This window comes from Schistocerca nitens, chromosome 6 (assembly GCF_023898315.1).
Source record: "Schistocerca nitens isolate TAMUIC-IGC-003100 chromosome 6, iqSchNite1.1, whole genome shotgun sequence".
Lineage (NCBI taxonomy): Eukaryota > Metazoa > Arthropoda > Insecta > Orthoptera > Acrididae > Schistocerca > Schistocerca nitens.
This window is the reverse complement of record NC_064619.1, coordinates 596,085,018-596,101,055: the sequence shown is the minus strand read 5'-3', so window position 1 is coordinate 596,101,055 and position 16,038 is coordinate 596,085,018.

The following is a 16,038-nucleotide window of genomic DNA, read 5'->3' as shown; positions in this document are numbered from 1 at the left end:
TCCAAAAACCTTCAGGCCAAGTTCTGGACGTCCACATTGCGCAGGACCAAATCATGACCTGTGCATTGTGCGAGCAGCTGTGGCTGACTGAACAGCATCCGGGGAAGAAATCTGGACACATGTCGCACCTGCCGTGTCACCAAAGACCATTGGGAACAGTCTGCTTGCAGCAAATCAAAGATCACATGTGTCTCTGGCCAATCTAGCACGGACACAAACACACCGCTAACCACAGATATTCTAGTGTCGTGAAAGAGTCGACTGGTTGTTCAATGGCGCTGAGATGTCCTCAGTTCTGTCTGTCTGTGAGTGGGTGATGGATGTACATGTGTACAGCAGAGACCTGGTGCGCAGCCAGCTCTGGAGTGTATTCGTGCACATCACACAGGTCCCACCCCAACTTTCTTTGTGTGGGGGACCGTCGGCTACATCTCGCCGTCGCATTTGATGTTTCTGAATGATAGAGTGATAGAGTAACCAGTGCCATCTACACTCCTGGAAATTGAAATAAGAACACCGTGAATTCATTGTCCCAGGAAGGGGAAACTTTATTGACACATTCCTGGGGTCAGATACATCACATGATCACACTGACAGAACCACAGGCACATAGACACAGGCAACAGAGCATGCACAATGTCGGCACTAGTACAGTGTATATCCACCTTTCGCAGCAATGCAGGCTGCTATTCTCCCATGGAGACGATCGTAGAGATGCTGGATGTGGTCCTGTGGAACGGCTTGCCATGCCATTTCCACCTGGCGCCTCAGTTGGACCAGCGTTCGTGCTGGACGTGCAGACCGCGTGAGATGACGCTTCATCCAGTCCCAAACATGCTCAATGGGGGACAGATCCGGAGATCTTGCTGGCCAGGGTAGTTGACTTACACCTTCTAGAGCACGTTGGGTGGCACGGGATACATGCGGACGTGCATTGTCCTGTTGGTACAGCAAGTTCCCTTGCCGGTCTAGGAATGGTAGAACGATGGGTTCGATGACGGTTTGGATGTACCGTGCACTATTCAGTGTCCCCTCGACGATCACCAGTGGTGTACGGCCAGTGTAGGAGATCGCTCCCCACACCATGATGCCGGGTGTTGGCCCTGTGTGCCTCGGTCGTATGCAGTCCTGATTGTGGCGCTCACCTGCACGGCGCCAAACACGCATACGACCATCATTGGCACCAAGGCAGAAGCGACTCTCATCGCTGAAGACGACACGTCTCCATTCGTCCCTCCATTCACGCCTGTCGCGACACCACTGGAGGCGGGCTGCACGATGTTGGGGCGTGAGCGGAAGACGGCCTAACGGTGTGCGGGACCGTAGCCCAGCTTCATGGAGACGGTTGCGTGCGAATGGTCCTCGCCGATACCCCAGGAGCAATAGTGTCCCTAATTTGCTGGGAAGTGGCGGTGCGGTCCCCTACGGCACTGCGTAGGATCCTACGGTCTTGGCGTGCATCCGTGCGTCGCTGCGGTCCGGTCCCAGGTCGACGGGCACGTGCACCTTCCACCGACCACTGGCGACAACATCGATGTACTGTGGAGACCTCACGCCCCACGTGTTGAGCAATTCGGCGGTACGTCCACCCGGCCTCCCGGATGCCCACTATACGCCCTCGCTCACAGTCCGTCAACTGCACATACGGTTCACGTCCACGCTGTCGCGGCATGCTACCAGTGTTAAAGACTGCGATGGAGCTCCGTATGCCACGGCAAACTGGCTGACACTGACGGCGGCGGTGCACAAATGCTGCGCAGCTAGCGCCATTCGACGGCCAACACCGCGGTTCCTGGTGTGTCCGCTGTGCCGTGCGTGTGATCATTGCTTGTACAGCCCTCTCGCAGTGTCCGGAGCAAGTATGGTGGGTCTGACACACCGGTGTCAATGTGTTCTTTTTTCCATTTCCAGGAGTGTATATTGCACAGGTCGGTATCCCTGTGCTGATGTCTCTTCTTCCACAGGAAGGTGGCGTTCTGTTTCAACAGGAGAAAAGAATTGATGTAACAAATTGAATAAAAGTTGTGTTATGTTTACAGGACTAATTCTGAGACATCAGTGAATCGTCAATTTGGTAATAGAAGGAAATGTACGGGGTATAAATAGGGAGTGGGAGGAAGGCTTAACTGAAGGAAGCAGGTCCAAGTGGATGTAGATTCCAGTACTTTTGAGATTTAAAAAAGTGTCTTCTACATGCAAGACTAATGCAGAGACTTGCATAAAACAATGCTTCATATGTAAAGTATTTGCGAAGTTTTCTTCAGTTAAGTAGGAGTTTTCCACTAGGAATTACCTAAAATACATTGAACATTCGTTTGGAGGTTGTTGAATATATGTGTACCCTTGTAACATCTTTCTGTATTCGTACTAATGTTTTATCATATGTTATTTTAAGTCAGTATATATCATAATCATACTTTGCACTATTTTTTGTGTGGAGTGAAATATTGGTAACAACAAACGACATTAATGAATACACAGCATGCGGTACAGTTAAATATCAAGTTCTTTGAAGAGGTCTCTTTCAAATCTCCTAAAACTAATGTCAATTCATGTTCTTATAACATGATCCTGTATCCTGTAGATATTATATATGTAAATTAAATATTCTGAACAAATTATCCCATGAATCATTAGAAAATAGTAATATGAAGAATAATCTAGTATCATCATCATTTGTAATGTAGCTGAACTAAGGCACTTAATTAATTCTCAGATGCACTTTTTCTAGTAAAAACTTCCATCATTTTTTAGTCCCAAAAAATGTATCACTGTCCACTTCCTGTACTTGTTGGGGCGTATTATTCTGACAGCTTGTACTGCTATATGAGATATTCCTAATTCTACGCCTTCATTAACATCCTTCCTCCATGAACCATGGACCTTGCCGTTGGTGGGGAGGCTTGCGTGCCTCAGCGATACAGATGGCCGTACCGCAGGTGCAACCACAACGGAGGGATATCTGTTGAGAGGCCAGACAAACATGTGGTTCCTGAAGAGGGGCAGCAGCCTTTTCAGTAGTTGCAGGGGCAACAGTCTGGATGATTGACTGATCGGGCCTTGTAACATTAACCAAAACGGCCTTGCTGTGCTGGTACTGCGAACGGCTGAAAGCAAGGGGAAACTACAACCGTAATTTTTCCCGAGGACATGCAGCTTTACTGTATGATTAAATGATGATGACGTCCTCTTGGGTAAAATATTCCGTAGGTAAAATAGTCCCCCATTCGGATCTCCGGGCTGGGATTACTCAAGAGGACGTCGTTATCAGGAGAAAGAAAACTGGCATTCTACGGATCGGAGCGTGGAATGTCAGATCCCTTAATCGGGCAGGTAGGTTAGAAAATTTAAAAAGGGAAATGGATAGGTTAAAGTTAGATATAGTGGGAATTAGTGGAGTTCAGTGGCAGGAGGAACAAGACTTTTGGTCAGGTGATTACAGGGTTATAAATACAAAATCAAATAGGGGTAATGCAGGAGTAGGTTTAATAATGAATAAAAAAATAGGAGTGCGGGTTAGCTACTACAAACAGCATAGTGAACGCATTATTGTGGCCAAGATAGACACAAAGCCCATTCCTACTACAGTAGTACAAGTTTATATGCCAACTAGCTCTGCAGATGATGAAGAAATTGATGAAATGTATCACGAGATAAAAGAAATTATTCAGGTAGTGAAGGGAGACGAAAATTTAATAGTCATGGGTGACTGGAATTCGTCAGTAGGAAAAGGGAGAGAAGGAAACATAGTAGGTGAATATGGATTGGGGAGAAGAAATGAAAGAGGAAGCCGCCTTGTAGAATTTTGCACAGAGCATAACTTAATCATAGCTAACACTTGGTTCAAGAATCATAAAAGAAGGTTGTATACCTGGAAGAATCCTGGAGATACTAATAGGTATCAGATAGATTATATAATGGTAAGACACAGATTTAGGAACCAGGTTTTAAATTGTAAGACATTTCCAGGGGCAGATGTGGATTCTGACCACAATCTATTGGCTATGAACTGCAGATTGAAACTGAAGAAACTGCAAAAAGGTGGGAATTTAAGGAGATGGGACCTGGATAAACTGAAAGAACTAGAGGTTGTAGAGAGTTTCAGGGAGAGCATAAGGGAACAATTGACAGGAATGGGGGAAAGAAATACAGTAGAAGAAGAATGGGTAGCTCTGAGGGATGAAGTAGTGAAGGCAGCAGAGGATCAAGTAGGTAAAAAGACGAGGGCTAATAGAAATCCTTGGGTAACAGAAGAAATATTGAATTTAAGAAAGGAGAAAATATAAAAATGCAGTAAATGAAGCAGGCAAAAGGGAATACAAACGTCTCAAAAACGAGATCGACAGAAAGTGCAAAATGGCTAAGCAGGGATGGCTAGAGGACAAATGTAAGGATGTAGAGGCTTGTCTCACTAGGGGTAAGATAGATACTGCCTACAGGAAAATTAAAGAGACCTTTGGAGAGAAGAGAACCATTTGTATGAATATCAAGAGCTCAGATGGCAACCCAGTTCTAAGCAAAGAAGGGAAGGCAGAAAGGTGGAAGGAGTATATAGAGGGTTTATACAAGGGCGATGTACTTGAGGACAATATTATGGAAATGGAAGAGGATGTAGATGAAGACGAAATGGGAGATAAGATACTGCGTGAAGAGTTTGACAGAGCACTGAAAGACATGAGTCGAAACAAGGCCCCGGGAATAGACAACATTCCATTAGAACTACTGACAGCCTTGGGAGAGCCAGTCATGACAAAACTCTACCATCTGGTGAAGCAAGATGTATGAGACAGGCAAAATACCCTCAAACTTCAAGAAGAATGTAATAATTCCAATCCCAAAGAACGCAGTTGTTGACAGATGTGAAAATTACCGAACTATCACTTTAATAAGTCACAGCTGCAAAATACTAACGCGAATTCTTTACAGACGAACGGAAAAACTGGTAGAAGCGGACCTCGGGGAAGATCTGTTTGGATTCCGTAGAAATGTTGGAACACGTGAGGCAATACTAACCTTACGACTTATCTTAGAAGAAAGATTAAGAAAAGGCAAACCTACGTTTCTAGCATTTGTAGACTTAGAGAAAGCTTTTGACAATGTTAACTGAAATACTCTCTTTCAAATTCTGAAGGTGGCAGGGGTAAAATACAGGGAGCGAAAGGCTATTTACAATTTGTACAGAAACCAGATGGCAGTTATAAGAGTCGAGGGGCATGAAAGGGAAGCATTGGTTGGGAAAGGAGTGAGACAGGGTTGTAGCCTCTCCCCGATGTTATTCAATCTGTATATTGGGCAAGCAGTAGAGGTAAGAAAAGAAAAATTCGGAGTAGGTATTAAAATTCATGGAGAGGAAGTAAAAACTTTGAGGTTCGCCGATGACATTGTAATTCTGTCAGAGACAGCAAAGGACTTGGAAGAGCAGTTGAACGGAATGGACAGTGTCTTGAAAGGAGAATATAAGATGAACATCAACAAAAGCAAAACGAGGATAATGGAATGTAGTCAAATTAAATCGGGTGATGCTGAGGGAATTAGATTAGGAAATGAGACACTTAAAGTAGTAAAGGAGTTTTGCTATTTAGGGAGTAAAATAACTGATGATGGTAGAAGTAGAGAGGATATAAAATGTAGACTGGCAATGGCAAGGAAATCGTTTCTGAAGAAGAGAAATTTGTTAACATCGAGTATAGATTTAAGTGTCAGGAAGTCGTTTCTGAAAGTATTTGTATGGAGTGTAGCCATGTATGGAAGTGAAACATGGACGATAACCAGTTTGGACAAGAAGAGAATAGAAGCTTTCGAAATGTGGTGCTACAGAAGAATGCTGAAGATAAGGTGGGTAGATCACGTAACTAATGAGGAGGTATTGAATAGGATTGGGGAGAAGAGAAGTTTGTGGCACAACTTGACTAGAAGTTGTGGACATGAGTGCATCAGACTTCGGCTTGCTACCGCAGTCATTAAAACCTATGCGTGGACATCGTTGTATTTCTCTGGAAGATCATTCTACCTCTGTTACCCGAGCCGTTCGACAGATGAACAGAAGTGGTGTCCTGGATGAAATTAAAGAGCTTCAGAAATGTTGGGATTCAGTCATAGAGAAGCGTGGTATTGGAGGACAGTAAAGAGATATTAAAAGAAGTGTAAGTAAGAAACGTTAGTGTGCATTACACAGGTCTGCGACACAAAAATTGTTTCAAATTTATTAAGTGATTTTTTTATAGTGTTTTCAACGCTGATTTCGGGGAAAATAGTGAAAAAACTCCATCACGTACAGTTATTTCACAAACTGCTTGTCGAGTTTTAGCTTTTTTAGATATTTTAGCACTCTAGTGAGTTTGAATTTTGGTTTTCAGGATCTCCAGAAACTGTTATTTAGCCGTTTTATACTAGATGTACGTAAAATAAAGAGTAATTAGGAGAAACCAGCAGTATTTTCATGTCAGCGCCTTTCTGTCGCGCTGCCCCTTCCGCCGCCATCACCAAGCAGTGAGCTTCTGCTATTGTCCTTCAGTTCACAGTACCTCTTCATTCTGTGCTGTTCACGTGTTGTTGTCACTAGTGCTTTAAAGTAGTGACTGTTTTCTTGTGTTGTGAAGTTGTTTTATGGACAATAGACAATGGCTACCAGAGGATGTATAAACTCGCCAGATTGCTTCTGCTACAGCTGTGGTAACTATACCATTAAAAATCAACAAAGATACATTTCAAATTTTGTTGAAAAAGTATATTTCACCTATTTTGGTATTAAGTTAGGTGATCAAGATAAGTCTTGGGCCCCACACAAGGACTGTTCAGATTGTGTTGAAGAGCTGAGGCAATGGTTTCAACGTAAAAAGTAGTTCTTGCAACGTACGAGGTTTCAGTTTGAAAAACAAAAAGGATATTTCTTACCCTAACATTCAATCAGCCACTCGCCCTGTTCCTCAAGGACCTGATGCATTAAAGTTCATTTCCTCCACTCACATCTTGACTACTTGCCTGCAAACCTTGGTGATGTAAGTGAAGAGCAGGATGAAAGATTCCACCAAGTCATCAAGGAAATGTAAAGAAGATATCAAGGAAGTGGGAACGTCAACATGATAGCGGATTACTGCTGGATGATAAAAAGAGATTATCCTCAACGAGTCCACAACCGGAAAAGCAATAAAAGAAGCTTCGACAGAAAGCGAAAGCGTTATTATAAGGACTTACGAGCTTAAAGAGAAATGGAAGTGTACTGGAAATGTAGTTTGGAACATGATTTATAAATGAGTTTTTTTCTTTTTTGATTAAGAGTCCAGTTTAGGTTATTATTTTCAAGCATGTTTCTAACTTGAGGCAACCATATTTTTCTTGTGTTGTTTTAAATAAATCACTGTTACTGGATACTTTATTTTCATTTAGTAGGAAACCCACTACCACAACTTAGTTGCTACTGTTGTTTCTTTAATTATTCATTACATGTCAAGTACATATTTAGTAGTGTTTCCTCATGCGCGGCAGTTTTGTAACCCCTAGGTTCACAGAGGTTCCTTGTAGCATTAGGTACAGAGTGTAAGGGAACTGCCGGCCGCTGGTGGCCGAGCGGTTCTGGCGCTACAGTCTGGAACCGCGCGACCGCTACGGTCGCAGGTTCGAATCCTGCCTCGGGCATGGATGTGTGTGTTGTCCTTAGGTTAGTTAGGTTTAAGTAGTTCTAAGTTCTAGGGGACTTATGACCTCAGCAGTTGAGTCCCATAGTGCTCAGAGCCATTTGAACCATTTTTTTTGTAAGGGAACTGGTTAAAGTCTTACTTCGATAGCCTAGGGAGGGGGGCGGGTGTGGGGTACTCGCAAACTAAATTAGTAAATCAATTGTATTATGATAGTCTGTTGTTGCACTGGTCTTTACAATGAACACAGGTCTCGTTCAAGTTCTAAGCGTCTTCATATCTGTTACAACAGTGAAAAGATATCCTACATAAAATAATTATCAGTAATCTGAAACTCACGAATGATAAACACAGTAATGTATATTAGTGTATACAATAGTGTATTTAACAGTTTATAATACTGGGTGTACAGTGTTTCATAGTAACCTGTCAGTTTTATGTGCTGATAGCAGGATTAAATACTACACTGGCGGTAAAAAATGCGATTCAGAACATCCTCTACTCATTCATCTAAGTCTTTTCTGAAAGCCACATAATTCGCTGTTGCAGATACAAGCTGTGCGCCTTTAGCAAAAGAAACATTCTCGTTATCAGTAAATCGCAGGTGCTACATACAACCCCTTTTCAGAAAAGAAAGCTAACTATCCACATTGAGGGTAGCCACTCGCAACAAAACACGCTTCCTCTGCACCACTAGTCTCCCTAGCGATAGTTACTTCACCTACATCCAGAACCCAACTGGAAATATAAAAACATATGAGGGGCGTTCAGTACGTAATGCAACAATTTTTTGAAGCACCACATTATTTGCCACTCTTTTGGCTACGAAACCTTTGTTTTCAACATAATCTCCGTCCAATGCGACGGCCTTCTGCCACCTTACTGGAGGACCCTGTAAATCCATATGGTACCACTCTGCTTGTCGATGTCGCAGCCAACGTGTTGATGCAATAACCTCCCGGTCATCCACGTACTGCTTCTCACCAAGTGCATCCTTCATTGAGCCAAACAAATGGAAGCTCTTTATGCTCTTCGGTTAGACGGTGACGAACCAAGTGGGCACACACATATGGGTATCCCAAATAGTGGACGAGTGTGTCAGCACCACCAACAGAGACGTCCAGTTGTGCAGCGAGGTGTTTGTTTGAGACCAGTCGTTCACCTCGAATGAGAGTGTCCGCACGTTCCAACATCGCAGCAGTCACAGCTATGTGCGACGGTCGGCATACGGGAGATCAGGCAGTTTTGCGCGACCTTGCTGAGATGGTGACAGACGCCTCGCCTAACTAGTCACCACGCTTTTGTTTACTACTATGTCTACGTGGAAATACAGCAAGCACCTACGTAATATCTACGATACCCTCGTTTTTCGGCCAAAGAAACTCAATGACAGCTCTCTGCCTGGAACGTAGCTCCGTTACACACGCCAATTTGAAGGCTACGCATAGCACCGCCTACTATGGGAACTCCATGAAACTGTAGGTGCTGAAGCGGGAATAGTACAAGGCATCCCTGAAGAGAATCCAAATTTTCTCAACCGAAACTAGCTTAGAAAATGAAATGCGTTTGATTTCTTACTGGACGCCCGTTGTATAAGTCCCGGAATACCTGTGGTTCCTTCTGAGATTTCCATACATTGATAGCTATTGGCTGCCAACGAAGTTGACAACTTCATTGACTTGCTTATATTTGACATAAAAGTTTGTTTGTTACCATGGGTGTTTGGATCGATTTATGAGCGTAGCCTCTGGCCACGAACGTTGTACGCAGCCTTATGGGCTCTTATGTTTTGGGCATCACTTAGGCGCTGTGCACGGGTAGTCACAGAACGGTTGATTGAGTTCTTTTGCGGCGAATCGTGGTTGGGTTGGGCGTATAGGATTCCGGTATACTCAGTGTCCCAGTGTTGCTAAAGCGCATCAGTAGACCCAGAAGAACGTCTTTGTAACTGCGGCCGAAACATTGGTTTTCCCAGAATAGGTTTTCACATTATGTCGCGATACGATATTTAGAAAACCTTTATATCAACTGACTGTCAGTGAAAGCCAAAGCAATTACATTTCTTATACGTGTCACTCCTCGTCACTATTTCAAATTATTATCCTTGGAGAATATTCTGAAGTTGAGAATTACTAACTAGAGAAACACACATATATAAACACACACCTGCACACGTACAAACGTACTAATACAACTTGGTAAAAGAAACAGCCCACGCCACTCTAATAAAGCGAGACGACTGCGGTTGCAGATGGAGGGCGGCATAGTTTAATAGTACGCACCAACCCCCAAATGTACCTTGCGATATCTTCACTTCAGATGTCCTACAACTGCCTTCAATATTAATGATAATAATGAAGTATATGAAATGTTTAATATCATAATGCATTTTTCAAGTTAACCTATGTAGCTGTGTGCTTAGCATAGCTGACTGTCATGTGGAGGAAAATGGTTCAAACGGCTCTGAGCACTATGGGACTTAACTTCTGAGGTCATCAGTCCCCTAGAACTTAGAACTACGTAAACCTAACTAACCTAAGGACAGCACACACATCCATGCCCGAGACAAAATTCGAACCTGCGACCGTAGCGGTCGCGTGGTTTCAGACTGAAGCGCCCAGAACCGCTCGGTCACACCGGCCGGCTCATGTGGAGGACCGCGTTCGATTCTCGGTATTACTAGGGACTTTTCCTTCGGGTGGTGGAGGGCCGGGGGGGGGGAGGGGGAGAAGGGAGAGGACCGTAACGGAGTCTAGTCAGCCTCATGGTGCCAATTGAGGAGCTACTTCAGTGGGAAGTGGTGGTTCTAAGGTGTGCAAAATCGACAACGGACTGGACAGCCCGTCTGTGCCACGTTCAAGTGACACCATCGGTTGAGAATCATGTGGTGGTCAGTCGGTGCCGACTGATTCGTCCTTGGCCAGTACTCGAGCATATTGAGTCTTAATTTGTGTATATCAATGCTTATTGAGTCACCTTGTAAGGTGTTCACCACCCTGTTGGAGTAAATGTAATCTCGATGTATTGCTCAGTTGCTAGAAAACTCACAGGCCCTGCCTGTAAAAAGAGAACTGCAATAGAGTCGCAGGTCAGAGCACTCTCTGCTGCAATTGCAGTCTCTCGCTGCTACATTGTAGTTGTAGTCTGTCGCTGGTGCAGCACAGTTTGTAGTTAGTGGTTGTTAAAGTTTCAGTGCAGAAGAAATTGTAAAATTTTGTTATATGGAACTGAATAATAATTGTGATCAGCCACAGAGCTAAATGATACCACGGAATGAGATGGTGATGAACAAATGAATAATTGTTAATTTGATGAAAAATCAACAGTGTAATTAAGTCAACTATCTATTGTAAGGTACATTTTATTGTTTTTATTGGCATGCGCGTAGTTAAGTCACTTGTCTGAGATGTTAATATGAATTTGTTTCAGTCTTTCCTTTTATAATTCGTCAAAAAAAGTTGTCCCAGATTTGTAATATATTCAATTTTCCCGTGTAAAGGATTGTAGATCTTTATCAATAAAGTAAAAAAAAATTCAGAATATAATTATTTTTAACAGTCAACTATAAAAGTATAATTTCCCCTTAAGTTAGTGCCAGTCCGGATCCAGTTATTTATCTAAATTAAAATATTCCAGAATTTTGGTCAGATCATGGTCATGAGCTCTTTAGTAATCAGACGACCAGCTGTGCAGCTGTGTCACTAAGTAAAGTCAGTTTTTCTAGTAATTCAGATCTCAGACAAATAGTATCCAGTATTAGTAGATAGGCCAGCATAGCACTACGCTGTGCCATTTACGAGCACATATGCAGACCGCGTTATCCGACGACACCATCACGAGGTAAGAATTTTTAAATTTATTTCTCACGGACAAATTCAGATTGATTTCACCGGGCAATGGCGTAGTACTGCTTAAGTCAAAACTTATCAATTTTTCATGAGTTAAGATTTGTCAGTTTTCATACTTCAGAACTAATTATCCGAATTTCATTATTTTGTATTCTTTTATTCATACGGGAAGGCTACACTACACTATTTTATATTTTTTTATTTATTTATACAGGAAGGTAAGATCTTAACATAATCTCCAGAAAATTAAAATTCAGTGAAAATTTGAGAAGTCCGTGTGTTATCTTTTACTTCTTGGAGGATCTTTCCTCTCTCTCTTTTCACCGACTCAGCTTGCTGTCGTTCGCCTTTTCTGTCTGTAGACGGCATATACAGTGTGTCCGTGAAAGGTTGACTTTAACTGGCTCGTCGTTCTCTGTATGTCGTCAGGCCGCAAGCCACTACACGTGAACAAGACCTCACGCAAACACCTGATCAGTGTCAACCCTTAACCTCCCCCTCACTCCCCCCCCCCTCACACAAACACACACACACACACACACACACACACACACACACACACACACTTCCCTGCAGTGTTTTCGGCAGGCTGCCACGGCGCGAGCAGCAGGGCCGAGGTGTGACGCTCGTTAGGGCCTCGTGCCGCAGGCGGCTGGTCCGGTGATCACTGGGTGCGCCCTTCGCCTTTCGGCGCCCCCTGATGGCGCGCGCCCTATCACCGCAGCCCGGCGATCACTGCATCCTCTCGCCCCCCGCTGCTCCGTCCCTTCCATGCAGCCCCTCCTTCTCCATTAGCGCTAGCGAAGGCCTCTCCACTAAAGACGACCTCCTACACCTTCACGGACAGGCACCTGTCTCTCTTGTGACGCAGCCACTTTCTGCACGTAATCGGAGTCTGTCACATATTACCGTGTGTTATGAGCGAGAGAGCGCAGTAAGAAATCGCCGGTTAATCGATGAACTAAGCTATTGCGGTTAGATAGTACTGTATGAAATGAGAAATCTGAACCACTGAATCCATGTGTATCACAGAAGTAAAGCAGGTGCTGTCTATTAAATGATGCAAACTACGTCAGCTTTTAGTTTTAAGATAACATATAATTTCAGTCTGGTGAAATGAAACTCCAAGGCAGACCGTTGCCTTTCGAGATCAATACTACTACGTATAAACTGCAAAGTTCACGGAACCATCTTCGCAGCTTGATTCCTAACAGTAGAATATATCTCCCCAAGGAGGGTATTTCCACCAAAAACCGTGGTGTGGATACGAGTTCCAGTCTAGTACACGTTGTGACAAGAACTTCCACGGAAACCTACATGTCGTTACGGGATGAAATATTCTTTCCAAACCAGTCAGAAGGTAATAACAAGAAAATTACAGAAAGGAGACGTTGTGCCACAGAAGAACTCAGTGGCCTCGTTGTATTATTTTATGAACGAAATAATCTAGATTATATTTTACAAATTACCATGATAGGGATGAGACTACAAAAAAAGGTTACTAGGTTGAGGTCTTGCTCACACGAGTAAATATTGCACACTATAGCACTTCGATTACTAGTGTAAAATAAACTGCACTAATCTTTCATTTACATGATTCTTAGCCTTTTAGGCTTACTCACCATGTGATTACGTGATCTGTACTCAAAACGAAGTGAGTGTGCAGAATTTTAGAGCTTCTAAACACAGCATACAACATTCCATAGGAATGGAAGCGTGTGGCAGAGTCGGGAACACCGCAAACGAACAATTAACTGTGGAGGAAGCTATTCGTGGAGTGATTCTTCTGCAGAAGAATGATTCATAGCGATATGTAGCAAGAGAACTTAAGACAAGGCAAAATGCAATATCTAAGTCGTGAAAACGCTACGCTTAAAGACATATTATTGCTAGACAGCTGGGTTCGGGAAGTAGAAGAAAAACATCAGCTGTTGAGGATTGCCATCTTCGAATTTTTTGTATCAAGGAACCACACAAAAACAATAGTTTCGCCAAGCTACCGGACAACTTTAAAGTGATTAAACAGTCCGCTGTACACAGCGTGAGAATCAGTTTATGTACAGACGGCAGAATAAAGTGTCTCGTTTCACCAGAGTACATAAACAGAGATGTCTCCTTTTTGCCGAAGACCACAGACATTTGCAATGAAGGTACGGGAGGAAAGTGCTGTTCTGCGACGAAACTATAGTGAACTACAGTGAAAGGGAAAAGATGGTGATACGGGCGACAGGGAAGAGAATTGGTGAGAAAACTGTCAGGGATAAATTTATTTCTAAGAATATAACACAAAATGCTACTGACAATTGTTTAAACACAGTTAAAAAAAATTTTAATTGAAAGATTAACAGATATCCTTCATAGAATTACTAAAGAAAAGTAAAAAAAAAAACAGAGGAAAAAGGATAAAAGAGTTCGCAGAAGACGATCAGAACCAGAAGACAGTGCAATGTACGTGCAGTCACTATTTGGCAAGATAGCATTTGTAGAGTAACACACTTATAAATTTTTTTGTCGAAGTACATCTATGAAAAGAAAACAATGTAACAAATTCGCAGGCAGATTAAAAGAAAACACAAGTACTAATCAGCTGATGGCTCTTTTTAAGTTGAAGGTGCTGTTATTCAATTACAGTTGAACAAGGAATAGTATTTTAAAATAAATCTGCATGCAAGGCAATTTCGCTGAGTATTTTAAAATAAATCTGCATGCAAGGCAATTTCGCTGAAATGCGAGATAAGACGAAGTGGGCAGAAGCGTAGTTACAGCGTTAAGAAATTTTGTTGTTGGTTGTTGGTTGGTTGTTTTTGCGGAAGGAGACCAGACAGCGAGGTCATCGGTAAGAAAGTTTGTAATGAACATATGGAATAAAACAGGAGAGAGTTTTTTTCTTTTTTGATTAAGAGTCCAGTTTAGGTTATTATTTTCAAGCATGTTTCTAACTTGAGGCAACCATATTTTTCTTGTGTTGTTTTAAATAAATCACTGTTACTGGATACTTTATTTTCATTTAGTAGGAAACCCACTACCACAACTTAGTTGCTACTGTTGTTTCTTTAATTATTCATTACATGTCAAGTACATATTTAGTAGTGTTTCCTCATGCGCGGCAGTTTTGTAACCCCTAGGTTCACAGAGGTTCCTTGTAGCATTAGGTACAGAGTGTAAGGGAACTGCCGGCCGCTGGTGGCCGAGCGGTTCTGGCGCTACAGTCTGGAACCGCGCGACCGCTACGGTCGCAGGTTCGAATCCTGCCTCGGGCATGGATGTGTGTGTTGTCCTTAGGTTAGTTAGGTTTAAGTAGTTCTAAGTTCTAGGGGACTTATGACCTCAGCAGTTGAGTCCCATAGTGCTCAGAGCCATTTGAACCATTTTTTTTGTAAGGGAACTGGTTAAAGTCTTACTTCGATAGCCTAGGGAGGGGGGCGGGTGTGGGGTACTCGCAAACTAAATTAGTAAATCAATTGTATTATGATAGTCTGTTGTTGCACTGGTCTTTACAATGAACACAGGTCTCGTTCAAGTTCTAAGCGTCTTCATATCTGTTACAACAGTGAAAAGATATCCTACATAAAATAATTATCAGTAATCTGAAACTCACGAATGATAAACACAGTAATGTATATTAGTGTATACAATAGTGTATTTAACAGTTTATAATACTGGGTGTACAGTGTTTCATAGTAACCTGTCAGTTTTATGTGCTGATAGCAGGATTAAATACTACACTGGCGGTAAAAAATGCGATTCAGAACATCCTCTACTCATTCATCTAAGTCTTTTCTGAAAGCCACATAATTCGCTGTTGCAGATACAAGCTGTGCGCCTTTAGCAAAAGAAACATTCTCGTTATCAGTAAATCGCAGGTGCTACATACAACCCCTTTTCAGAAAAGAAAGCTAACTATCCACATTGAGGGTAGCCACTCGCAACAAAACACGCTTCCTCTGCACCACTAGTCTCCCTAGCGATAGTTACTTCACCTACATCCAGAACCCAACTGGAAATATAAAAACATATGAGGGGCGTTCAGTACGTAATGCAACAATTTTTTGAAGCACCACATTATTTGCCACTCTTTTGGCTACGAAACCTTTGTTTTCAACATAATCTCCGTCCAATGCGACGGCCTTCTGCCACCTTACTGGAGGACCCTGTAAATCCATATGGTACCACTCTGCTTGTCGATGTCGCAGCCAACGTGTTGATGCAATAACCTCCCGGTCATCCACGTACTGCTTCTCACCAAGTGCATCCTTCATTGGGCCAAACAAATGGAAGCTCTTTATGCTCTTCGGTTAGACGGTGACGAACCAAGTGGGCACACACATATGGGTATCCCAAATAGTGGACGAGTGTGTCAGCACCACCAACAGAGACGTCCAGTTGTGCAGCGAGGTGTTTGTTTGAGACCAGTCGTTCACCTCGAATGAGAGTGTCCGCACGTTCCAACATCGCAGCAGTCACAGCTATGTGCGACGGTCGGCATACGGGAGATCAGGCAGTTTTGCGCGACCTTGCTGAGATGGTGACAGACGCCTCGCCTAACTAGTCACCAC